The sequence below is a fragment of the Zalophus californianus genome, chromosome 11 (genome assembly GCF_009762305.2).
Source record: "Zalophus californianus isolate mZalCal1 chromosome 11, mZalCal1.pri.v2, whole genome shotgun sequence".
Lineage (NCBI taxonomy): Eukaryota > Metazoa > Chordata > Mammalia > Carnivora > Otariidae > Zalophus > Zalophus californianus.
The window spans coordinates 48,063,880-48,090,265 of NC_045605.1; the positions used below are offsets into that span (position 1 = coordinate 48,063,880).

Genomic DNA, 26,386 nt, shown 5'->3' on the forward strand with positions numbered 1-26,386 from the left:
CTTTTTCAAGGTTGTATTAGAGGCAGAGCCCAGAATGAACACAGGTAGCCTGGCTAAACAGGTGGAGCTCCTACTTAACTCCTATCATGTAGTCGCTTATGTTTCCTCCTTCCCTTCCTTATTTTCTGCCTCTCAGTGTGGGAACAAAGTATGCTTTCTCCTCTGCTACTTGTGGCTTTGGATGGAAGACAACTTGTCACAGAGGCTCCAATACCTTTGGGGCAGGGATCCATGTGTATTAAGGAATTCTATGTTTTACTCTAGTAAATTTCTTTGCTGTATCCATTGGCAAAAGCAGATGAGCAGTGCTTTGAAGTAGGCATTGAACACAGAGACTTGATTTTGTAAGTGGGACTGCTTTCTTGTGGTAGATCTGTATTATTTCAAAGTCTTCTATAAGGATTCTTAGGCCTTAACTTCCAGATGCCCTCATGTACAAATAGTTTATCAATAGAAACTAAGGATTTTGTGCAGACATGCTTGATTGGTAACCCAACCAATTAGCTAGTAAAATCAGCCACATATAGCAAATTAATCAAATTGCTTTCTATTCCCTAAATATCAACTTTGTGCATGACTTTGAGTTCTTCAAAGGGTCTTTTATTTTTTCATCTTCAGTATTTTTGTACTTAATGCAAAACCTCTTTGAGCTTCCTTAAGAGTAGGATATATAGTGAGGTTTGCTTGGTATAGGTTATATACTTTTTTATATATATAAAATTATAAATTTTGATCCTGTCAATGTGTTCTTCAGCAAATTGGCATTTCAGCACTCTGTAGTTTATTTTTCTGGATCCAAATTAATCTTTAAACCAAATTAATCTTTAAATTAAATTTATAATACCTACCTCAGCAGTGGTCGTGGGGATGAAATGAAATTATGTATGTGAAATCATGCTTTGTTAACTTCTGGTTCGTAGGTGCTTATTTATAATTTATTTAAATAATAAAAACTTATTAAGTAACACACACTAGACCCTGAGAGAATGGTAAATGTGACCGTCTTCCCCCATATGTGAGTACATCATTTATTGAAAATGGCAGAGTTAGCCCATAGCCATTAATGTAGATACACTTTGGGTCTTGGCATGGGTCCAACTCTCCTCTTTGTTCCTGACTCACTGAGTAACCTTGAACCAATCACTGTTCCCTTTGCAGGCTATTTTCTCATTCCCCAGTGTTCTATACTTTGTTTTCCTCTTTTCTTTCTCATGTTCTAGTTGTTACATAATTTCAGGTCTACTTAATGAAAAAACGATCTCAGAGCTCCCCAGAGCATTTGAGTCATGTTGCGTAAGAACATTTTCTTTTTTAAAAATATTACCTAAATGACAAATTTTAACATACATTATTGTCTTTCTCACAAATAATTTCATTGCAAGTAAATGTATTAATTTTGCCAATTAACAAGTTTGATTTTAGAAATATACTGTCCTCATGGAAACAATTCTTTGGCATCCATGCAAACAGCAATTGAATAACTAGAGGAAATCTGTGGTCAAAGGAAATTTTTAATAAAGGCACAAAAAAATATTTGAAGAGATTTCTGCCCTTTTTTTAGTATGGTAAGCTACGGGTTATTAGAGCTCTTAAAGTGGCAGCCATTAACAAAGTGGAGTTCTTATGTAAAAATGCCTCAAATAAACTCATTCTTGCATGATGTCATGGTATTGTAAGTTTGAATAGGACCTTACATATGGTATAGTCCCACCTTTCTTGCAAGGCAGGAACCCCCTACATGAAGATTAAAATCACTCAAGGAAAAGTAAAGAAAGAAAAAGCAAATTGCCATTTCAACACTCTGTAGTTTACATTTTTCTCTCAGTCTTTTTTTTATTCCCCATTATATGTTAAATATTATCTTAGGATAGCTGCTGAAAATACTTGTTCTTAGAGAGTTCTAAGTGACTGAGGCTTGCATATGATCTGTACGCCCACAGCCCTGAAGGCTGACTTAGTGAAAACGGAGCCTGTTACCCTCTCGGTACTCTGCAGCCAATGGACATGGAAGCCTCCTCTCCTGACATACTTTGCCTTTCAGTAGACCTCTCAGAGTCTTATACTAAACACCATCCTAACAAACCCCATTCTTTCTGCTTTAGAAAAATAAAATTAATCAGAGATTCTAGGATCCTCTTCTCCCCATCTTTCTCCAGACTTCATTTCATAGTGGTTATATTTTGACTTGTTTTCTGGAAATATTCTGCGGGAAGTGGTATACTCAAGAATCATGAGTTTTAAATCTTGTTAAGTAACTTGGGATCCAATGAATGCAAACCTCTCATTTTACAGATACAGTTATTCTAGCCCAACTAGTAAATGGTAGAGCTCGGTCTATCATTTACTTTCACTCCACATAACAGTCAGTTTTTGGTGTGCAACCAATAACCACATAATCAGTGGCATATAACAATAAGCATTTATTTCTCCCATAAGTGTCTACTGGTTGGCTGGGCCAGCTGCTTTAGGCTGTAGATTACCGGGTTGGCCTCTCTGCTTCACATGTTTCATTCAGGGGCCCAGAGAGGGGACAGTACTACCCAGGATATGTTATTTTCATTGTGATGGCCAAAGCACAAGAGGACAAGCCCAGAACATAAACACAGTTAAAAGCTATGTTCACGTCACATCTACTAACACCCCACTGGCCAAAGCCAATCATATTGCCAATTTCAAAGTAGAAGAAGGAATGAGTATTTGCTGAACAAGAAACTAATTTACCATGCCAAAGTCTTAAATAAAGGGCAACAAACCATGAGAGACTATGGACTCTGAGAAACAAACTGAGGGTTCTGGGGGGGGGGATGGGGTAGCCTGGTGATGGGCATTAAAGAGGGCACGTACTGCATGGAGCACTGGGTGTTATGCACAAACAATGAATCATGGAACACTACATCAAAAACTAATGATGTAATGTATGGTGATTAACATAACATAATAAAAAAAGGGCTAAGAATTTATATATGCCCTTTGTTAGAAAAACAGATACAAAAGAAGGAATCTTACACTTTAAAAATATTAGTAGGTCAATGATAATAAATAATTAAAGTGTCAAAGGGAATTGGTTCAACTGATATGGGAAGTGAGCATCTAGATTATTAAGGATGTTTAAGGGAAACTGTTGAGAAATAAAAGAAAACTCTAGCAAGTATTGACAGTACAATGAACTTACTTTTCTTTGAGACATTTTGTTGTCTGAAACTTTGCTTCCAGAGGAAGAAATAACAATGGAGACAGGGGAATTTGTTCCAGAAATTCCAGGACTGAGGCTTGGAAAACCTCCCAAGAAAGTGAGGGAGTAAGAGAAGTAGAGGAGAGAAGAAAGAGGGGTTAGGTTAACAAAACAAAACCAAAAAACAAAAGAACAATGAGAAGGTCCTTAATAGTATCACCCACTGTATTTGACTTCCAAGAAGATCATTTATGTAAAAGTTATTTGAAAACAATCATAATATCCTTAAAGTATTATCAGAGAGATTTTTTTTAAAGATTATTTATTTATTTGACAGGGAGAGAGAGAGCACAAGCAAGGGGAGTGGCAGGCAGAGGGAGAGAAAGAAGCAGACTCCCCACTGAGCAGGGAGTCCCACTCGGGGCTTGATTCCAGAACACTGGGATCATGACCTGAGCCGAAGGCAGACGCTTAACTGACTGAGCTACCCAGGCTCCCCTATCAGGGAGACTTTTGTAGAGAACTTTAAATGTGAAAGGTCATTGGATGCAGACACGGCTACGCTTCTGGGACAGAGGTCCAGAAAGTGGTCTCAAGGGAATAAAATGGCCCAAGAGAGGTTGACAGTGTAGTGAAGGGTGTTGAGAAGAGTGGGGGATGAGAGAAAATAATGGATGATGTGGGTTAAGGGACATAGAGAAACAATCAAGTTAGCAATGAGTTTCATTCCGGAGCCAAAGAATGGGCTTGAAACTAAGAGGTGTTGTTAAGCAAGGTTTAAATGGCATTTCTGATTGATTCCAGCAGCAGGAAGCTGAGAGTAAGAGCTCTCTGAGGAGGAAGTTGCTGTATTGCAGAAGTGGGATGACCAAGCCCTTGGTCACAGAGCAGGGCAGTTAGACATTAATTCCTCTGAGTCACTTTGTACAATAACAGACCCTTGTGATTCAGGCTGCTATTCACTCTTAATTGGATAGTTTTCCAGAATTACCCATGAAGAGAGAGGAAGCAGAATTATGTTTCTTTGACCCATCCAGTGTGATTAATAATGTTAAGATATTTTAGAAGACTTTGCCGATTTTAGTACATTTATCTTTCAGCAAACAAGTTTATTTCTTTGTTGTATTTCTTTGTTGTGTTTTTTTCCCCCATGAACACTGTTAAAATTAAATTGTTGATGTTTTTATCTGTTGGGAATATAGTATTATCCAAAACTAAAAAATCCTTACCTACCAGAAAACAGCTTAATTTTGGCTTAAACTGTGCCTATGAGGCAATAAGACTTTAGCAATAGAAGCTAAGCTATCAATATTTATTCTAGAGTCAACCCTAGCCAGTCAAAATCCATTTCTTAGCAGCCACAATCAGCAGATCCCCTACACTTCCACTTGTTGCTTTGTTCTATAAAGGTAGAGATGGCACATGATAGTGTTTTTCAAATATTAATGTACATAAGAATGACCTGGAGATCTTCAAGTGCAGATTCTGATTCAGTAGGTCTGGGATGGGTCCTGAGAGTGTGCATTTCTCATAAGCCTCCAGGGGAGGCTGATGTTCATTTGTATACCACACTTTGAGTAACAAGATCATGTAATGAGAAAGAGTAGGATTTGGATTCAGGGGTGACTGGGTTCTGAGCCCACCTCTTAGTTAGTTCTTGGGTGAGTTTTGGTTAAGTCAAATTATCTAACTAAACCTGATTTATTATTTGTAAATGGGAATAATATTTGACCCACAGGGGTTGTTATGAGTTCTCTTTCTAGTATATCGAAGGTGCCTAATAAATGTTCATCACAAGGTGTGCCTTTGATAAAATGGAGCATTCCTGTGATTTGGTCTAGAACTACTGAGTCAAGAATGCAGATGCCATAGCTAGTTCAGAGATAGATCCAATAGCGGTTATGCTGGTCCACTGGCCTACCTACATCTAGATCTTTGCTCCTTGAAATGGACTTTTTAACTAGCAACATTGTTAATACCTGGAAACTTAAGAACATAGAATCTAAGGTCCCTTTCAAGACCTACTAAATCAGAATCTGTATGTTTAACAAGAACCCCAGTGATTTGTATGCATATTAAAGTTTGAGAAGTATTGATCAGTATGACAGAAACTTCTTTTTTGGCTTGGATCCTTTGGGTTTGTCCTTTCACTACACCTTTTGGTCTGCCCTTGGGGCACCTGCCCCTTTCACTCATCACCTTAAACATATGCATATCTGTATGAGAAAGGATCCATCCAATACAGTTCAACAAATTGACACACTTAATTACCAACTACTATGTTGTGCTTGCTTCAAAGCCTGTGTTCTCCAAGACAGTAGCCACAAGTCTCATATAATTATTTAAATTTAATTAAAATAATATAAAATCAAAAATTTAGTTTCTCAGTTGTACTAGCTACATTTGAAGTGTTCAGTAGCCAACATGGCTAGGGGGTAATGTATTCAACAGTGCAGGTATAGAATCCATCATTCTAGAGAGTTCTAAGGGACAAAACTGTTCTAGATAATAAATAATTAAAAAATAGATAAATAGAAGGGAGAAGGAGATAATGTTTATCAAGGAACCGCTATTTTCTAGAGGTGCTTTATATGTATTACCTAATTAATCATCAAAATTATCCTCTCAGCTTTTGTGAGTTGCTTTCATATCCTCCTCTTTAGAGTTAAGTATTTTCAAATTCTCTAAGCAGTTATAACTCTCTTAGGGAGTTGTGGGATATGTTCATGTGAAAGACCTGGTCTCTGTCCTCATGGCTCTCAAAAGCTTATTAACTTTCAAGACTCTCATGCATGACACACATGGAGATGAACACCAGCACTCGCTGAAAGCCTTCTTAACAGTTCAGTGATTCTCTCATCATTTTCTTTTTGTGAAGTTATAAAACTCCTATTCAGACTTAAATGAATCTTTTAAAAATCACAAAATAAATAGAAAACCTGACCTATTTACCCATTCACCAACCTACTTCCATCTTTCTTCCCTGGGGTGCCCTTAAAGAAGGCAAATGGCTGGCTACTCTACTGGTAACTCCTCATTCCATTGGGAAACCTTCACACAGGCTGGGTGGGGGAGGTGGCGATGAGAAAATACAACAGTTGTCTGGGTGGAGTATGTGACTGATGGGTGAGAGTCACCACACAGGCCCTTCTTTCTGGTAATGGTTCCTCTGAAGGCACATGTCCCATATGCCCCGGGCAAAAGATCCACTTTTGTTCCAAGGAGCTCAACCTGGCAGAGCAGGTTTAAAAACAAGGGGAAATAATTCTGAGAAATATTTATATAATTTCTCTCTATAGAATTGCTACTCAAGATGTGGTCTGTGAACTGATAGCATCAAATCTTTCCAGGCAGGTTATTAGAATTGCAGAATTTCCCACTCTGCCCCAGATCAGTAGAATCAGAATCTCAGGGTATGTCCAAGGAATCTATGTTTTTATAAGCATCCCAGATGAATCTGCACCCAGGAAGCTTCTGGATACTGGACTGAAGTGGCGGTGATGGGTGGGATAGGAAATACTCTATAGAGGAAAGACAAAACAAAACTATAGGGATTCACAAAAGTACAATGGTAACACATTTAGTATTAACATGAGCCAGCATTTAATCTTGGTGGTGGTGGTGTTGATAAATCACTTAGGATGCTTTATAAAAGCATTGACTTTCATAGTCTGATAGAGTCTAGTGGACAGTACTTAGTTCTGGTACATGTTGTTAAAAGACCCCTTGCCATTCTCTGCCTGACTCACTCCTATGCATCCTAAAGGATTCAGCTTAAATAATGCTTCTTCTGGGATGCTAAGGTTAGGTGTGGTGCTCCTGATGTATGTTTTCACTTCAGACTCTTCCCTTTCAAAGAAGTAGTCAGACTGCACTCTAACTGTTTAATGCCTGATATTTCTTTCTAGGATGTAAACTCCATAAGCACAAAAAAAATTGTTTCATTTTTATTACTTTTCTTACCTCTATAACCAGGCACATTTTTAAATTTTTTTTATTATTATGTTATGTTAATCACCATACATTACATCATTAGTTTTTGATGTAGTGTTCCATGCTTCACTGTTTGCGTATAACACCCAGTGCTCCATTCAGTACATGCCCTCTTTAATACCCATCACCAGGCTAACCCATCCCCCCACCCCCTCCCTCTAGAACCCTTAGTTTGTTTCTCAGAGTCCATAGTTTCTCATGGTTCATCCCCCCCTCCGATTCCCCCCCTTCATTCTTCCCCTCCTGCTATCTTCTTTTTTTTAACATATAATGTATTATTTTTTTTAACATATAATGTATTATTTGTACCAAATGTATTGGTACAGGTCTGTGATTCAAGAGTCTTGCACAATTCACAGTGCTCACCATAGCACACCCTCCCCAATGTCTATCGCCCAGCCACCCCATCCCTCCCACCCCCCCACCACTCCAGCAACCCTCAGTTTGTTTCCCGAGATTAAGAATTCCTCATATCAGTGAACCTGGCACATTTTTTGCTAGGTTGGTTGGATGGCTGAGTGAATAAATGAATGAAGATGTGAAGAAACTGCTTTAAGAGAATATGGTACAAAGAACCATCCCACTTGAGGAAGTCAAAACTGGCTCTTAAAGATTAAGTAAGATGTATTCAGGCTGGGTAGAGAAAAGGCATTCCAAGAAAAGGAACTATATGTGCAAAGACCAGAGGCCTGGAAACTCATATATAGTGAGTTCTGTGAGGCTGAAGCACAGAGCAGTCACAGAGCGTGAAGTTGGGAAGGTAGCGTTCAGTTGTTTTTTTTTTTTTAATTCTACCATATAGTAGTGGGTAACCTTGGAAAATTAACTTCTTTGACCCTCTTCCTTCATCTGTAAGTAGAGAGAGTAATAACTCTCTCACATGGTGCATTATTTAGTATGTATGTTCAGTTACATATAACAGAGAGCAAAATCACAGTGCTTTTGCAAGATAGAAATGTATTTCACATGTAACAGTCCATAAGTGGGTAGTCCAGACTGTAATGTCTGTTCTGCTCCACAGGTCTTAAAGAGATGGGACCCAAAAACCTTCTTCTTGCTCTATCACCCTTGGATGTGGCCTTTGGGTGCGTAGTCACCATCATGACATGCCAAGGAGCTGGTTAAAAGAAGTACAGAGAGATGAACATGGTTCCTCCCTTTAAAACATGATTTCCCTTTATATCCCAAGAATTAGAACTTAGGTACAAAGCCACACTTAGCTGCAATGATAGATGGTTACATGTAATATCTATTACATGTAATTCTACTACTGAGAATTTACCAAATGAAATAAAAACACTAATTCAAAAAGATATGTGCACCCCTGTTTATTACAGCATTATTTACAATAGCCAAGATATGGCAGCAATCTGTGTCTATTGATAAATAAATGGGAAAAGATGTGATACACACACACACACACACACACACACACACACATGCACACACAGTGGAATATTACTCAGCCATAAAAAAGAATGAAATCTTTCCATATGTAGCAACATAGATGGACTTAGAGGATATTATAAGTGAAATAAGACAGAGAAAGACAAATACCATATGATTTCACTTATATTGGATTCTACAGAAAGGAAAAAAACAAAAGCAACCACTAAAAAACCAAAAACAGACTTACAAAGAGAACAAACTGGTGGTTTTCAGAGGGAAGGTGGGGGAAGGAATGGGTGAAATTCATGATGGGGGTTAAGGGGTACAAACTTTGTTTTAAAATAATAAGAGATGAGATGAAAAGTACAGCATAGGGAATGTAGTCAATAATACTATAATAACATTGTGTGGTAACAGATGGTAACTATACTTATCATGAGGAGTATTGAGTAACATATGGAATAGTTGAATCACTATGTTGTACACCTGAAACCAATATAGCATTGCATGTCAACTGTACTTCAATAATAAATATTTTTAAAAAAGCCTTACAAAAGCAAAAGATAATCCCTGTGTTATTTGTCTTAAAACTTTTTGTAGATCACGGTGATCCAGTTATCTGCCACCCTATGTAGTTCCTTTCCTACAGAGACTCAATTCTCATGCTTCATTCTAATCTTGTTTCTTACCTTATGCCAAATATTGTAGTACTCTAGTTAGTTGGAGAGCCCATTAAATTTGTTAGTATTTCTGCTGTAAAAATATTTTTTTTCTCACATTTTTTGAAAGAAAATGCAGGCAGTAAATACGATAATGGTTAGTTGGGTGAGATCAAATAGAAGAGAAAAGAAGAGTGATCATTTAGTGAAAAGCAAAATCAATAAAGGAAATGAGAGTAGAGTAATAAAGAGTAATGGCTTAAAATATATTATCTTCCCTCAATTTTAAGAGTATTATTGAAATGAAGCTAAGAAACCCTATTTCAAACTTTTTATTTAAAAAAAAGTTTATTTAAAAAACAGCAGAAATAATAAAACATCATTTCCTAGGGCCTCAAGATTTTTATGTGATGCTTAGAGTACTTTGTAATCTTGTCCCTCCCTTGTTAAATTTTTTTGGGCTTTTAAATGGACTTTTCCACAGTGATATTTTTCAAGTACCAATTATTGGGAGTTAACTATAGCTACTTATCCTCTGGGCAATTGGACAGATACCTTGTCTCTTACGACTATTCCAATATAAATCCTTCCTCTGGTGCCCACACATCACTATTTGAAGTCACTGAAAGCCTCTTTCCATTGCTATTCATCCTTTTTTAGTTCATCTTCAGGATACAGCCTCTTTAAAAAAACAAAACAAACAAACAAAAAAAACTATCTTTCTCTTAGTGGCTAATTATCTTTCTAAGAAGTTTGTGATATTGCCTGTAGGGATTGGTTTTATTGTCTGGCAGGCATAAATTTATATCCTTCTTGGATAGGGAATAGGGAAAATTACCTAAAGGTTCTATGGCTCAGTTTCCTCACATACAAAATGGCATAACATCACCTACCTCATGGGTTCATGCATTAAATGAATTATTGAATATGAAGCATTTAATGCTTCATATGCTTCATATGTTATGCTAGCACATAGCAATCAATTACCTCTGATCTCCAATTTTTTGTAGAAGAAACCGGTCTTTAAAATAATTACATTTTGAGAAAAAAACAATTCTTGATGATTTTATTTTCAAAAGACCTAAATGATTCAGTCTCCCTTGTCTATAACAACAGGGTCTAAGACAAAGATGTATTGTCCCACATTAATTCAGACTGGGAGCTCTCTACCATGTGGCTTTCAATGGTTGGCTTCCCCTAGTATCTTCTCTTTTCTAAGTGTATCATAACGCAGCCTTAAAATATTTTCTTTCAATTGTCACTTATAAGCTCCAGGTTTGTTTGAATATTTAAATAACAAAATGAAACTTCATGAGCTTTTCCTTTAGTGAAAAAGCATAGTTGCTGCTTCACAAAGAGCTTTAATAGCAATATGTTTTGATTATCCTGATTTCCACCAAGTGCTCCAAATGATCCTATGCCTAGAGGTGTATTATTTTGAAAATTCAGGAGTATAAAAACTCAGAGAATAGCTAGCTAATGAGATGTCATAGGAAGGAAATACAGTCATGAAATAACAAAGCCAGATAGATCGAACAGCACGCTGAGAGCAAACAATAGCCATTCATAATCAGTATCTCTTTAAAGACAATCTCAGGAAATTTTCATTTATTTTTTAACTCATTGCTAATAGTTTTCCTGATATCTTTAAGCAGTAATTCTCAACCTTAGCTGTAAATTTCCATTCTTGGTGTGCTTTAAAAGCCCTGATGCCTGGACTTCAGGAACACAGATCCCTTCTAAAAGGCCTGCAATAGCCTGGGCATACACATCGGACTATTTAAAACTTCCCCAGGTGATCCTTTTATACGGCCAAGTTTGATAACCACTGCCTTAGAGCTATAAAATGAAGAGAGTTTGATCTATTTGAACTGAAATTATAAAATCAGACACCAGCATTTGCATGCTTATTATTTTGAGGGGGAAAAGAACAGTAACCATAGTGTGGACTGTCATAAAATCATCAAGAATATTAAAGCATGTAATCTTTCTAATGCCTTGTGAGTCTGAAAAGACCTTCCAATGCAAGTGTTTGGTTTAGTGGGCTCATTATAGGTAATAAACTGAGCTTGCCCCCTGTTAACTTGGAAACAGACACAGCCACTGCTTAACAAAGCTGTCTATGCAAGGCGCATGCCCCCAGGTTCAGACATGATCAAGTTAACGAAACGCCCCTCCAGGGATAGGTCTGCTGACACATGTCACCATTTATGAGCTGTAATTGGGTTAATTAAAAAAAGAGGCACAGTCTGTGCTTGATCAGTTTGCCTGTGGGCCCCCAACAAAACTGGGAAAAGAAATTTGCTGGCCAGACTACTGCTGAAAGCTGATCTATGGTTGACCTTTAGGTAGGTCATTGTAGTAACCTAAGGCTCAATGTAATTAGAAACAATCAAATATCTAGCTCCGTTTGGGTCCTTCAGAAGCTTTCCCTGACAACCCATGTCACTGAGCTTTCCCCTTCTCCGAATGCCTATTGCTCCTACTTTAAGTACACAGTCAAAAGTATATTTAATGCCAGTTTCTTTGATGGCAATTTGGTTTAATAAATGTCTGCTTTCATGACGAGATGATCTGTCTTCTTTGAAATGAAGCATTATGTTGACATGGCCAAGAGCATAGGCTTGGTGTCCAGTAAAAGTGGCTCTTGAATTAATATTAGCACTGCCACCTCACTAGATCTGTGAACTTGAAGTTACTTAAACTCTGGAGCTTTAATTTCTTATTTGGTAAAATGGGGAAAACTGGAAATATCTCAGTACTGATAAGAGAATAATCTGAGTAATTTCATACATGGTTTAGTAAATGGTAAGAATAACAGTAGTTAATAATTGTTGCATTATATGATAGGCACTATTAACAATTCTTTACATATGTTAATTTATGCAATCCTCACAATAACCCTGACCAATATATTGTTATCTCCACCTTAAAGGTGAGGAATCTTAGGCAAAAACGAGATCTTTAACTTGTCCAAGGTTATACAGCATGTGGTGAGGGACATTTAGTAAGAACAGCGTTATGCTACCCTGCCTCTCAGTAGTTGTAATAAAATTTAATTCGCTGAGTTACTTACTTAAGAGACTGATGAAGACACTCAAAAGTGAACTAAGGTCAAACACAGGATTGTTATATACCTCATTAACAAGAGGTTAAAGAGCTACAGAAGGAGAGAAATTATTCCAGAATGTGGTAAATGGGAAAATTACAAGTATACAAAACATGTTGTTAAAGTTAAAACTCAAGCTGGGAAGAGATCTTAGAAGTAGCATTAGTGATGTCATTGCATCTAATAAACAATAAGTAGGAATTGAGAATGAATGCTTTAGGACAGATTGGATGAAAGTGAGGAACAACATGCTTTCATGTGTTGTTTCAGGCACACTTTAATTAATGGGAGCAAACCAAAATTTCCACTCTCATGGAGCTTACATTCTAGTCAAAGTACACGATAAACAAAAAGGAAGATACAATGTAAGAAGAGCTCTGAAGAAAATAAAGCCAAGTGCTGTGATAGTGCTATTGGGCGTGGGGAGGGCAGTGGTTTCTTTAGAAAGAGGATTTAGAGAAGGCTTCTTGGAGGAAGTGATATTTAAATTTCAACTGAACATGAGAAAGAGCCAGACATGCAAAAATCTTTCAGTGTTGCTGTTTTTTTATTTTCTGTTTTTCTTCTCCCTATTCCACGAAGCCTGACTTCCATTTGCATTTTTTAAATGCATCTTTCTTCCTCCTTCATTCCCTGTCTTGGTGAGTAACATCACCATTAACTCAACTGTCCAAGCCATATTTCATTTCTACTAGTCTTCCTGACTTCCTCTGCTTCACGTCCCTGCCTTTATGTGGCTACTAATTCCTATGTAGTATGTTTGCTAAATATCTCGCATCTCTGTCCCGTGTCCTCATTGTCAAGGCCCTTAGGCCTGGCCTCTTCACTCTCCAGGACTCCTACAGCCTCCTCTGAACTTGTTTCTTGCTTTTCCTTCTTTGAGTTCGTATAGGTCTCTGAGTTATTATTCTAGACACCGGTTATGGTCCTGCCATTTAACCACCTAAAACCTTTAATGGTCCTGAAATTGCCTTACAAAATCTAAACTGCGTAGTGTGATATTGCAGGCTTTTTACTGGTGCCTGTCATCCTTTGTTCCCTGTCCCCGCCCCAGCACTTTCCGGCAATATACCCCGTGTTCTCACTACACAGATCTCCCAGTTTCCTGAACATACTGTATTCAGGGTGATATTTATGCACGTGTTTGTTTTACTTTGGCCCCCTCTCCTTATGATCTTCCTTTCCTTCAGTAACTACTTTGAATGTCGCATCCTTCTTGAAGCCCTTCCATATTTCTGTACTCATAACACTGAGAGTTAGGATAAGTGGCATACAAATCCCAAGATAAGAGCAGCGAAATCAGTGGGGAAAAAATTGTTTTTCTTTCACATAAATGAAACTGAAAGTGAGGCATGGTTTAAGTTTATAGTTTTTAAAGTTTATATATAGTATATAGTTTATAGTTTAAGACATCTAAAGTCTTACTTCTTTTAGCATTGTAGCACAAGGATCCCTGTTTCTTAATCACCTCATGGTTTGAATGGGACTCTAGCTCCAACCATTGCACCACATTTCCAGCAGCAGGAAGGGACATGAAAAAGTGTGTTGCCTATTTTTATGGACACTTCCAGAAATTACACACAAGAATCAACTCCTTCATTGATCAAAAATGGTCATGTGTCTACACCTCGCTGAGAGAGGGTTAGGGTAACTAACTTTTTCACAAGGTAACAATTTCTAAGGAGAAGAGGAAAGTAGATATTCAGAGGCAGTTAACAGTCTCTGCTATAGTCACTCTCTATATAGCATTATTAGTATTCTGTATGAGAAGGTTAGTCATTTTAGTTTTTTATCTTTTAAGTTCTCATCCTTTCAACCTAACTCCACATGTGCTATAGAATAGAAAACATCTATGTTGCCTTCTAGGATCTGGACCTCGTCTTTGTCTCTACCGTAAATTTCTAGGACTATTCATCTCCTCATTACCCATTCTATTGAAGGTTTCTGGTTTGTCTGACTATTTCACACTTTTGGGAAAATGCGTGAATTTTTCCTTTAATTGCAATGGTCTATTTCAGTCCTACTTCTAATCTATAAGTGCTCTCCTTATGCATCCCCCTACCCACTTGGAATTGATCTTGTATTCAATTCTTTGCTCACATATCTGTTCCCAACCAGAGCATAGCTCCTTAAACATAGAGACTATGAATCTCCAGTACCTAGAAAATAACCAAAGGAAAAAAAGAAATCACAGACTCTTAATGTATTCTTGAGTAAATGAATGAAATGTACAACTGAGGTGCATATTCAGCCATTTATTTCATATTTTTACAAACATTTCTTTATTTATTAACAGTATATCAATGTCAAGCAGGAAGCTGCATGCTGAAATATAACAGTGAATAAGATACACATTGTCCATCCCTTATAGAGTTTAAACTCATGATGAGAGGAACAAACGACAAACAAACAAAATAATTTTAGTTGTGAAAGAGATTAATACAAAGGGGGAAGAAGACCAACTACCTGTAATACTGTGGGGCTAATAGCAGGATACATTTCAGTTATTTATAAACATATTTAGGGGCACCTGGTGGCTCAGTCAGTTAAGCGTCTGCCTTCAGCTCAGGTCATCATTCCAGGGTTCTGGGATCAAGTCCTGCGTTGGGCTCCTTGCTCAGCAGGGAGACTGCTTCTCCCTCCGTCTGCCACTCCCCCTGCTTGTATGCACACTTTCTCTCTCTCTCTCTGACAAATAAATAAATAAAATCTTTTAAAGAAAACATATTTAGTTCTTATTTTGTTGTATTCCTCACGAAAACAATAGATGAAGAAATTTTTTACTATATCATGACAAGTTCATGCCTCTGAGTATAGCCACCACCAAGAGAATTGTTAATTAGCTGCTTTTTTAAGTTCAATGACTTGAAAAATTATAACATGCCAAGCTTTGGATGTGGATGGAGATTAATGTGATTGTTGACATTAATGGCTTAAAATAAATTATGGTGGTGAATTAAACTCAATTAAAATTTGTAGGATGTTCATCTCTGTTGACTGGCTAAATGTTTATAATGAGAAACCTTTAGTTATTCATAAAAAATTATATTGAGTCCTTGCTCAGTACTGGGTAACATTTAAAATGTTTTATATGCATTAATTAATTAGTCCTCACATCAACCATTTAAATTTGATACTGATATCCTCACAGATTAAAAAAAAACTCACAGAAAGAGGGGTTATTTATGTGGCCACAATCATGTAGCTTCTAAGAGAAAAAGGGAGCACTCAAACCCACGCAGGATCTGTGCCTCTGTCTTTGCTACTCAAAAGGGTAGAGCTCAGACTGTCAGAATCAGCATCACTGGGCAGCTTTGTAAAAATGTAAACTCTGGAGCCCACCCCAGACCTACTGAATGTGAATCTGCATTTTAACAAGATCCCCAGATGATTCAAATGCATATCAAAATTGGAGAAGCATGGCCCTAAGCCACTATTCTGTACTGCCTTAGAGGATCTTACAATGGGGGTTATTTTCTTTTTTTTTAAATTAAATTAAATTAAATTAAATTAAATTAAATTAAATTAAATTAAAATTTTTTAATGCAACTTTCTTTTTTTCATTTTTTTAAAATTTAAATTCAATTAGCCAACATATAGTACATTATTAGTTTTTGATGTAGTGTTCAATGATTCATTTGTTGTGTATTACACCCAGTGCTCTCCTGAATTGGTTCATATATACAATGGAATATTACTCAGCCATCAGAAAGGATAAATACCTACCATTTTCATTGACATGGATGGAACTGGAGGAGATTATGCTAAGTGAAATAAGTCAATCAGGAAAGACAGTTATCATACGGTTTCCCTCATATGTGGAATATAAGAAATAGCACAGAGGATCATACGGAAAGGAAGGGAGAACTGAATGGGGAAAAAATCAGAAAGGGAGACAAACCATGAGAGACTCTTGAGTCTGGGAAACAAACTGAAGGGGTTACTTTCAAATCCCAAATGTTTTAGTTTCCTTTGTCACTGGGCCAGACACGGTCCTTCCTATAGCCTCAGCAAAGTAAGATGTGAAATGATCCAGGGCATATAAGTGTTCCTCAGAGAATACACACTTTATATTTCTTATGTTCTATATCACAATGCTACATCTACTCTGGGAATGTGGCTGCTTGTTGAGGTTTAATTAAGATATTAGTCAGAAATGTTGACACCGTTGACCTTCATTTCTGTGAACCACTTTGGTCATGTAGATTAAGAGAAATGTGTAATCATTTCATCATTAAAAGTGGCTATCCTCTGATATTGAAGAAAATTTGGAATCATGTGGTTAGATGTCAAGGCAGAAAGAATATTTTAAATCCTCCATTGATTTTCTCTCTCTGTGTTTGCTCTTTCTTATTGCAGGGTTACCTGCCAGCATCATTTTCTTCTTTCTCTGGTTTATAACTTTTCCATTAAAAAGTAATTTGAAAGACAGTATAGGCAGAGAATTTTATCTGTACCTTTCTTATAGCACTTCATCATTTTGTCTCAGAGTTATTTGGGTGCATATCCGGGTATAATTACATTCCCCAGCATCTAAAGAATGTATGTGATAAACCGGGAACTGCGCTAAGTGGTTTGTGTTTCCTCAGATAACTCATTTGATCCTCACCACAACTTTGTAATGGAGATGTGATTATGATCCTCATTTAACACATGAGGAAACTAAGGCCCAGAAAGTTTAGAAATAAACCCAAGTCTCATAGGTTATAAACACTGAAACTGGAGTTGAACCCAGGCAATCTGACTCTAGAGCCCACCTGCTTTACCAATGTACTGCAACAACCAGCCATGACTTCATGACAAGCAGTGGGAATAAATACTAGTAGAGTTTATTTTTTTCTTTTTTTGCTGGATCCTGAAAGCAGGTGTTACCTTACTTGTTTTTCTGAATTATATTTTTAGTCTCACAAAATTACTTTTCAAATGATAAATATTTCAAGCATCTTACTGTTCAAACAACCCCCCCCCTTTCTTGTATGTATCATATTGCATCAGAATGTATAACATTGAATTAGAACTGCATGGGCATCGAGTTTGAAGATCACTTGGCCAAAACTCTTAAGAACTATTTGGGATTCTTTTCCCCCTGAATTTGCTGACATGAACCACATGTAAATTAGCAATTCACAGATGAGAGTAAAACTCTGAATAAGTCTGGCTCCCTATAGGTAGTAACTAGCAATTGAACAGTTGCCAAGAAGCACCAATTGAGTAAGTGCCAATGAGGGTCAAGATGAATGTGTCAAGGGCTAATGTGCCAAAAACAATTAGTCTCTAAATCTCATTGAATCATAGTACATCTATGACCAGTGCAATTAAAACAAGCATGATTGGATTGGACTAAAAAAGCAATAGAAGAATTCTGGAAAATGTTCCCAAGAGTCAAGTTAAGTGGAGGCTAGAGGTGGGGTAAGGAGGTGGTAGTCAACCAGAGGTATTAAAGGAATAAGAAAGTTCATCATATCTATGAGGGAACCAGAAGACAAGTCAGATCCTTAGAGAAAACCTCTCATGAAATGATTTGTCATCTAGGTTTTATTTACAATGAATGCAAGATTTTACAGTCTTCTCATAATATACCACAGATCCAAGCTTTTGAGTCCAGATTTTGTGGTGTAAGAAGATAACAATTTACTCATTCAATATATTTTTTTAGAGCACCAACGCTGCCTGACAGAGTTAGCTGTAGTGTAAGGATGGCTTCTGCCCTCAAGCAGTGTATAGTTTAACAGAAGACTGAACTATTATAAACAAATAACTACGACTTGTTATAGGTCCCATGACAAAAGCAGACACAAACACAGGCATGTTCAATTCTCTGTGCAGGGTTCCATGACTAGCACGACTTTAGACCCACTGCCTGGCTTCCTATATATCTGCACCCACTCTACATTTCTCTCCTCAGCCTCCTTCCCTCCAGCCACACAGAATTTATTTTGCCAATCATTTGATGACCTTTCCTAACCTGTATGCTTTTGCATTCATTCTTCTCTATGCCTGGAATGTCTTTTTCTTTTATCTCCATCCGACAAAATTTGACTCATCCTTAAAATGAAACCTTCCTAAATGCCACCTTCTCTGTGAAGCGTCCTCCCTCCTCCTGTTAAGCGCATGCTCCTCTGTGTTCCAGTAAACTTTAAACTTAACTCTCTTGTAGCACGTATCACATTACATGTGGTTGGGCATCTGTAACTCCTTGCGGCAAAGTTTCTGTTTTTATATCTGCCCAAGATTTAACAGAGTGTCTAATGTATACCGGCCTTGGTCTTTGTCAAACCTACTTCCTTTTCTGGCCCATGAGGTGGATAGTCAGTTTACACATATTATGATATATGTGCCATTGGAAGTGGTATTTCTAATAGATTCTACATTGACCTATTTTGGGGTTTAAAAATCCTATTTAACTACACAGTTTCTGTTTGATCTTCCTTCACATTGTTAGAGATTTTTATGACATTTCCATTCCTGAATTAGAATGAAGGGTATGAGGCTAGTCCTATATGTGTGAATTAACTTTCTTAAACATTATTCCTGATTTCAAGGGGTGCCTTTTGAAGCTAGCTGAGTGTGCAGAAACAGACACACTAGCAAGCAGCTCTGAAAAGCTACATTAAAGAACTTATTATCTGCTATTCCAAACAATTCAAAATAAGTGAGTGAAAATTAGACAAATATCATTCTAGTAATTTAGTGACCTAATATCACAAAAATATTTCTGTTAGGGGCTAAAAACATGTCACTATCCTAGTGAGAAGATTGGTTAGAAGTCTAACAAAATTTTAAATAAAAGTTGAGCAATAAACTGACTATCTGAGAATACTGTTGAAATCTACATATTTATTTAATAAATATATTTTAAAGCACCTCCTTTATGTAAAAGAATGTGATTAATGCTATGGAAAGCATAAAGATGAAATGCATAGAAACTTCATCCTCTAAGGAATATAAAATGGGGGAAAGGACAAGATGGGGAAGAATATGAACTTCAGTGTCCCATCCCTGTGTGTGTTCTTTCACAGTGACACATAATTGATGGCAAAGAGACCCATTAAAGCAGAGGATTACCTTTGAATCATATGCTAGTGGAATATGATCAATAGTAGAATATCCTACATAAAAACAGATAGGTCAAGCAGGACAATTGAAAGACCTGACGCAAGACCTTCCTGTTGTTGGAAAAAAATGTCATCTCTAGATCCCCAGAGCAGGACTTAAAATAGGAGAAACTGAGACCAATTTCTCCAAACCTAGCTTTTTTAGTTGTCAATGAGGTTAATGATCCCCACTTTCTAGTTTATATGGGCATTTGTCATATGTGCATGTGTGTCCATGTAGATAAATAAGAGAATGCATAAAAAGCATATCATAAACTCTTAGGTGCTATCCATATATTGACCTGTGTGCCTCCAAAGCCTGCGGTAGGAGCAGAGGCTCTATGGTGGGCTGGTGCTGGCCCCACCACACATAACATGACCCACTGAACACTGCACACAGGAGAATGAAAGCACATCTTAATGGCTAGAAAATAGAGGAGAATATCTTAGAGGGGTTAAATTCCTAGAAGACTTGCTGTTTAGCTTCATCCACCCAGAAAAGTACATTATTCCATGCCATACTCTATCTCGGGCAACTTCTTATTCAGGACAACAGCTTTTCATTCAATTCCACAGTGCTTCTTGCTCTGACCACCACTGAATCCCTCCTCACTCTTGGGTCATGTGTCTTATTTTTACAAGGCAACCTGGCATTTTCTGTTGATATCCCATCTTTGTACTGAATTATTCCTTAGAAATTCTAATTGTGCTTATCTTTTTTTTTTTTACAACATTTTGGCCTATTCAGGAATCTGACAAGCTATACTCCTACCACACTGGAAGAAGGTTTAACAGTAGGGGGACATGCTGAAGATTCCCATTACACAGACAAGATGAGCTTTACAAAATATTAAACTCATTAACATCTTCATTATGGCATGTATTAGCCCAGGATTTTTTATCACCTTTTTTGTTTATTGGCTGTTTCACAAAACTGGTAATCTGTTTTTAGTATCATTCCCATTAATAAGAATTAGGAAGGATTTTTAATAGTCATTTAATTGGCTTTAAATGTATGTCTCTGCATCCATCATTAAGCTCTAGAGTGGATTTCTACAAACTGGTCAGAGTGGGGTAGATAGAAGCCACAGTGTGTGACTTTGTCCATGCCCACTGCTCTCTCTGGGTGAGCCTGGGATTTGCAGGCTGTAAGCCCAGAATACTGATACCCATCTCCTAAGCCTGCGGTTAGATTAGATGATATATGTGAAAACTATTTTGTAAGCTTTAATGTACATAAGAGATTCTGGATATTATTATGAGTGTTATTAATTATCCAAGGAAGAGAAATTTGGTGCTTTATAGAACTTTCCTCTCATTTGTATCTTTTTTGTAGTATATATTATAGTTGAATTCTGAATTATAGTTGTAAATATATTAAAACTACAAAGCAAAAGAGATGCTCTAGTATGTTATCTCTGTGAAATGTCATCAAAAATTAATGTATTATAAACACCAGCACTTAAGACTATTGGAGGGGGCTCCTGGGTGGCTCAGTCAGTTAAGGGTCTGACTCGATTTCAGTTCAGGTCATGATGTCAGGGTCTTGAAATCAAGCCCTACATCAGGCTCTGTGCTCAGCAAGTAGTCTGCTTGAGGTTCTCTCTCTCCCTCTGCCAACTTCCCCCACCCCCACCCTGTGCACCCACACATTCTCTCTCTCTCAAATAAATAAATAAATCTTCCTTCTTGACCTACTTAAAAGATTTTTGTCTTCTTCTTAAAGAACTATTTATATATAATCTTTAATAGTTACTATGTTAGTATATTTAATTTCCCCTTCTGCATTTAATTTTCAATATGTATTTTAACACCTAAAATATTTCCATTCTCCCTGCTGCAAATAAAACCGAAGTATTATTGTAAAGTAAAATAATAATAATAATAAATAAATAAATACATTTTTAAATATATATATTGGAATACATTGCTATGTTAATATTAACATAGTATCAATATGCTAGTATTATGTTACTGTTAGTTCTTTGGCCATTTATTTAATATTAGAAGAAAAATAACTGTACATATTTAGAAGAAGTAAGAAAATGAACATAACTTTTTCTATTTTCTATATATTTAAATCTTGATGTCATAGGAGGCCCAAATTTATACATCATTCATTAACTCAGGAAGCATTTTGCTAAGTTCCTGACATGAAACTAATGTGGCACTGGTTAGTAGGGATTATGAACAAATGAAAAGAGGGAGTTCCTGCTTTCAAATGATGAAGCAAACCCTAATTCTCAGTTCCCTTAAAAGAAAATATTCTCTGATATTTCTTAGAAAAAATTAAAGTGATCTTTTTGGCAAAAACAGGGTCTGACATGTAAAGGAAATTTTCTTAAAATGCAGCTCATGGGCATCAAACTTCACAGCTATACATAAAAAATAAATTTAAAAAATGCCTTTTGATAGAAAAAGGCCTGGAACAAGCTTAAAAATACTTTGCTATTCAGTACTTTACATAAATAGCACTAATTGGGAATATTTGCTTCTTAATAGTAAATTTTAATAGTTGTACAGATATAGGCCTTGTGATTTGTTTATTTTGAATAATCAGGATGCTTAAGAGACTGCATGTGATACTGTTTGAGCTAATATAAATTCTTCATAATATAAACAGTCAGTATTCTCAATCCCCTAGACTCATTTGGTGGAGTAATTTTTATACATTATTGGGCTTTTATTCCTCTTTCATTAGCAAACCTTCTTGAGTGTGTAATTGTTATACAAGTGTTAGAAGATTGGTATTATTCCTTGAGTATACTAATTCACAGATTAGCATTGCCCAAGTTCTGTTTTGCTTTATGCATCCATATCTTAATTTTTAATTGAGTTTCTTAGCACCACAGGTGGAACATAGAAACCATTGGAATTAAGTTTGTGAGTATGTTTTGGATTTGTGAATCCTCTCCTGGGAATCACTGAAGTATTTGGAAAACATATGGTAAAGAATACTAATAATCTCTAGCTCTTGTGTGAAGCAGTGAGTATTAGACTTACTAAGTACTTACTACATGCAGGTCTAGGTGATATATATAAATCAGTAATCTGTGGTCTACTCCCTTAAGGAATTCAGTCTAGTAGGAGAGGTGAAGGAAAGTATAACCGAATTCAGGGGACAAAGTGGTAAGTCTCAGTACAGAGCCTGGTGCTTACTGACTATTGTGGAATGAGTAAATCAAGAGGTAAGTAAATACAAGAATGAACAAATGAAAGATACTAAGATAACGTATAGCAGATCTCTCAGGGCGGTTTTCAGGGTAAAAGTGAGGCATTTGGTAGAGTGCTAGAATAGGGGCATGAAAGAATTCCAGAAAGGAGCAACAATGTGAGATTTTGCCTGGGTTTTTTTGTTTGTTCCCCCAGTTGTTTTTTAGCATAAATTTTTTGTAAACAAATTACTAAAAATAAGAACCTAGTTACAGTATCTGTACGAAGCACAAAGGAACAACTTTAAAACCAATATGGTAAAAAGATTGAATGGCTACCGAAAGGAGCCCACGTTTGAGCTGACTGCAGAGTCTGAGTGTCACAAAAACAAGAGACTAGCCCTGAGTCTGAGTCTTCTGTGCAGACCCATGTGTGTAACTCTGGGTAGAAGGACAGTGCTTGGATAGTCTTAGAGATTTCCTACCATCCTAAATAAACTCACTGAACAGTAAGCAAACATCTACCTAGAGGGAGAAGAACAGCAAATAGTTCAATGATTCTGGGGCAATGCATATTTCTTTTTTCCTAATAATTTGCTATGATTTAATGCATACTTACCATATTCCAAGTCATATACTAATTCTTTTTTTAAAAAGATTTATGTATTTATTTGAGAGAGAGAGTGCACAAGTGCATGCACCCATGAGCTTGTGAGTAGGGAAAGGGGCAGAGGGAGAGAATCTTCAAGTAGACTCCCCAGTGAGCCCAGAGTCCAACTTGAGGCTTGATCCCATGACCCATGAGATCACGACCTGAGCCGAAACCAAGGGTTGGACACTCAACCCATTGAGCTACCCAGGTGCCCCAGTAGTATACTAATTCTTAAAAAAAAAAATCTAACCTTAACATTTTTATTTCTGTTTTACAGAAGAGGTAAAACTCAAAGACATGTACTTTATGTTTTCCAAAATTATAAGTATCAAAGCTAAGACTTTAATATATCTTTTCAATCATGAAAAAGTACAAAAAAATTAGAGGCAAACCTTCAGTTCAAGTTCTGGTTCTGCCACTACTTAATGTTGTGACAGTAACTAAGATAGCTAGAGACAAAGAACCCATTTAGGATATTACCAATGAAAATAAAGAGATTGGAATGAATTTCAGAAATTTTCTGAAGGTATAGTCAGCATGTCTTGGCAACCAGTGTAATGTATTATCTTAGTTTACAGTATCAATTTTATAGTCTACTTTTCCTGAAGTATGATCTTTGGAACACTAGCTCTGGAAAAAACTGCGTAGACATTAAGGTAACAGTAGCTGCTATAGAAAACCCTGAGATTTCAAGAGCTTAATATGGTAGAAATACCTGTTTTCTTCTCTCATTTCACAGTCTAGTGAAAGGTTTCTCAACTCTTGACATTTTGAACTAGATAATTCTTTATTGTGGAGGGCTGTCTGTGCATTGTAGAATAAGGACAGCATTCTTGGGCTCTACCCATTAATGCCAGTATCACCCCTTCCTCAACTGTGATAACCAGAAATGTTTCCAGACACTGCCAAATGTCTCCTCAGGAACAAAACTCACTGGTCTAATATATGTATTCTGGTCACTGAGATGTCCTTCATACAAGGGTACAAAAACCCAGGCTCCTTCCATCTTAAGGGTCTGCCATTGTCTTCTCAAATATCTGACAGAGGAGTAAAGAGATCATGGAGAAGTAATACCTATTTCTTACTCACATGATTTTCCCTCAGATCCCATGGCATGAATCAGTCACATGGCCATACCTAGTTGTAAGAAAGAAATACACTCCTTAGCTGGAAGCTTCTTCCCAGGTTCTACTTTTTATCATGGAAAAGAAAGCATGGATTTTGTTGGACAGCTAGCCATGTCTATCACAGTCTGAATTAAAAGAAATTTCCCCAGTCACAAAAATTTGGGAAGTCTTCAGATTATATTCCTCCCCCTTAAAGACTCACAATGCACATTAACGCTGTAAAGACTTTGAATAGTCCAACATGAAACATGTCTGTTCAACTTTGTTTACCTCAACATACCTCAAATGTCTTTGACCACAGAACCTTTTTTTCTCCCCCCCCTTTTTTTTTGAGGTAACATCACTGTTCTCCTGAACACTGGAAAACGGCCATCATGTCTCTCACTTTTCCTCTTTTCTCTGCCACTTTATTTCTGGTTCATTTCAGAGGCATTAGAACCTCAACCAGATAATGGGCAGGAAGCAGCACACATGAGTGTATTCATTGACCAGTTAGTGTTAGGTGACATTTTGCTAGTCCTATTTATTGATTTGGTATTAGCTAATAATGATCATTTAAAAAAAAATAACTAGACTTCTTTCTACCATTAACTTACTTTTTTTAGGCGCTGAATGTGAGCCAGTCACCCATCTACATACTGTCTCTCTCAGTTGTCACTGTACTTTCATGACTCCCTGAGGCCAGTTGTTGGATGCAGAGAAACAAAAGCACTGTATTCATTATAATTAGTTTAGGTAGTAGGGAATCATAAAATTCTTGCCATATTTGAGCTTAGTACTGGAATTACCACAGGCCATAGAACTTTCTCTTGGCTATTAACAATCTATAGTGTGATCCACTGTCAAATCTCTCCACTAATCGCCAATATTGACCTTATTGTCTCCTTCATGCTTCCCAATTGCACATCCCCTGCTCCTTCTATTCTCCTTCTTTCTGTGTCACTTTTTGACATATGTCATAGCTTGCCCTATGGCCCATTCTTTGTCTTCATTTTCCCTCATCCCTAAAAGTTAAACTAGTTTGTTCTTTGTATCTTTCTGTTTCTTACTCATCACTCATTCCAACCCAGATCCATTGCAAATATGTCTGTTTTGAGATAATCTAGTTATAAAATCCTTGTATATAAGACAGAAATATTAAGGATACAGAGTCTTATACTGTGGTAGGCAGAGCTTCAATCCCCATGATCTTGGCTGGTTAGTGTTATCCCTGTGGTCATAATGCATTACATTACATGGCAAAAGGAAATTTGCAGATATTACTAAGATTACTAACCAGCTGACCTTAAGATAGATTATCCTGGATTCTCTGGGTGGGCCCAATGTAATCACAGGATTTCATAAAATTAGAAGAGGGAGTCAGATTTGAAGAGATGAGGACTGCCTTGTCATTGCTGCTTGAAGAGGTAGGGGGCCCCATGCAAAGTGTGAGAAAAAAATGAGTTCAACCAGTGAGCCTGAACCCCAAGCTTCAGATGAGAACACAATCCTCGGTGATACTTTCATTTAGCCCAGTGAGACTCTGTGTAGAGAATCCAGACATGCCATGTCAGACTTCTGACTTAGAGAGATACAAGTTAATAAATACAATTATTTTAAACCCCTGAGTTTGCAGTAATAAAAAACTAAAACATAGGCAACAGGTCAGTTCTTTCCAAAACTACTATACCTGATATTCTTTATTTTTGTTTAATTTAAATTCAATTAGCCAACATATAATACCTGGTATTCTTTTAAGCCATGAGCATTTGCAGTACACTCAACATTATAATGTTGATTCAAAGTGTTGCCCAGTATACCATTTTTTCTGAACCAGTTCTATATTTAAAAGAAGGTAATCCTGTTCATGAAAAATGATGGTATCTCCTTTCTCTTCATCTCAAATTATGCCCCTATTTATCTTCCTTCCTCAGAGATTTTTGTTTCTACCAATGTTAGCACTTCTGTTGATAGCATCTAACTTATCATGCTTACTAGTAACATTTCTAGCGATCCCCAGTATCTGGTTCTCCTCTCCTTCGTGGGTATACAGAAGACTG

General features: G+C 36.9%; 1 protein-coding gene and 1 long non-coding RNA gene across 27 annotated transcripts in view; one reads left to right on the forward strand and one right to left on the reverse strand.

The window, feature by feature from the left end:
• Nucleotides 1-26,386, forward strand: part of DLG2 (discs large MAGUK scaffold protein 2) — a 2,208,086-nt gene that overhangs the window by 1,470,765 nt on the left and 710,935 nt on the right. The gene's annotated exons all lie outside the window — the stretch shown is intronic.
• The window catches only part of LOC113913995, a 51,037-nt gene continuing 32,798 nt past the window's right edge, over nt 8,148-26,386 (reverse strand). Inside the window, exons 4-5 of one of the 2 annotated variants that reach the window (XR_003517339.2) lie at nt 24,310-24,357; nt 8,148-8,282 (exon numbers count right to left, since the gene is read on the reverse strand). This is a non-coding gene — a long non-coding RNA (uncharacterized LOC113913995). The remainder of the gene's footprint in view (nt 8,283-24,309; nt 24,358-26,386) is intronic. The other variant, XR_003517340.2, reaches the window with a different exon arrangement.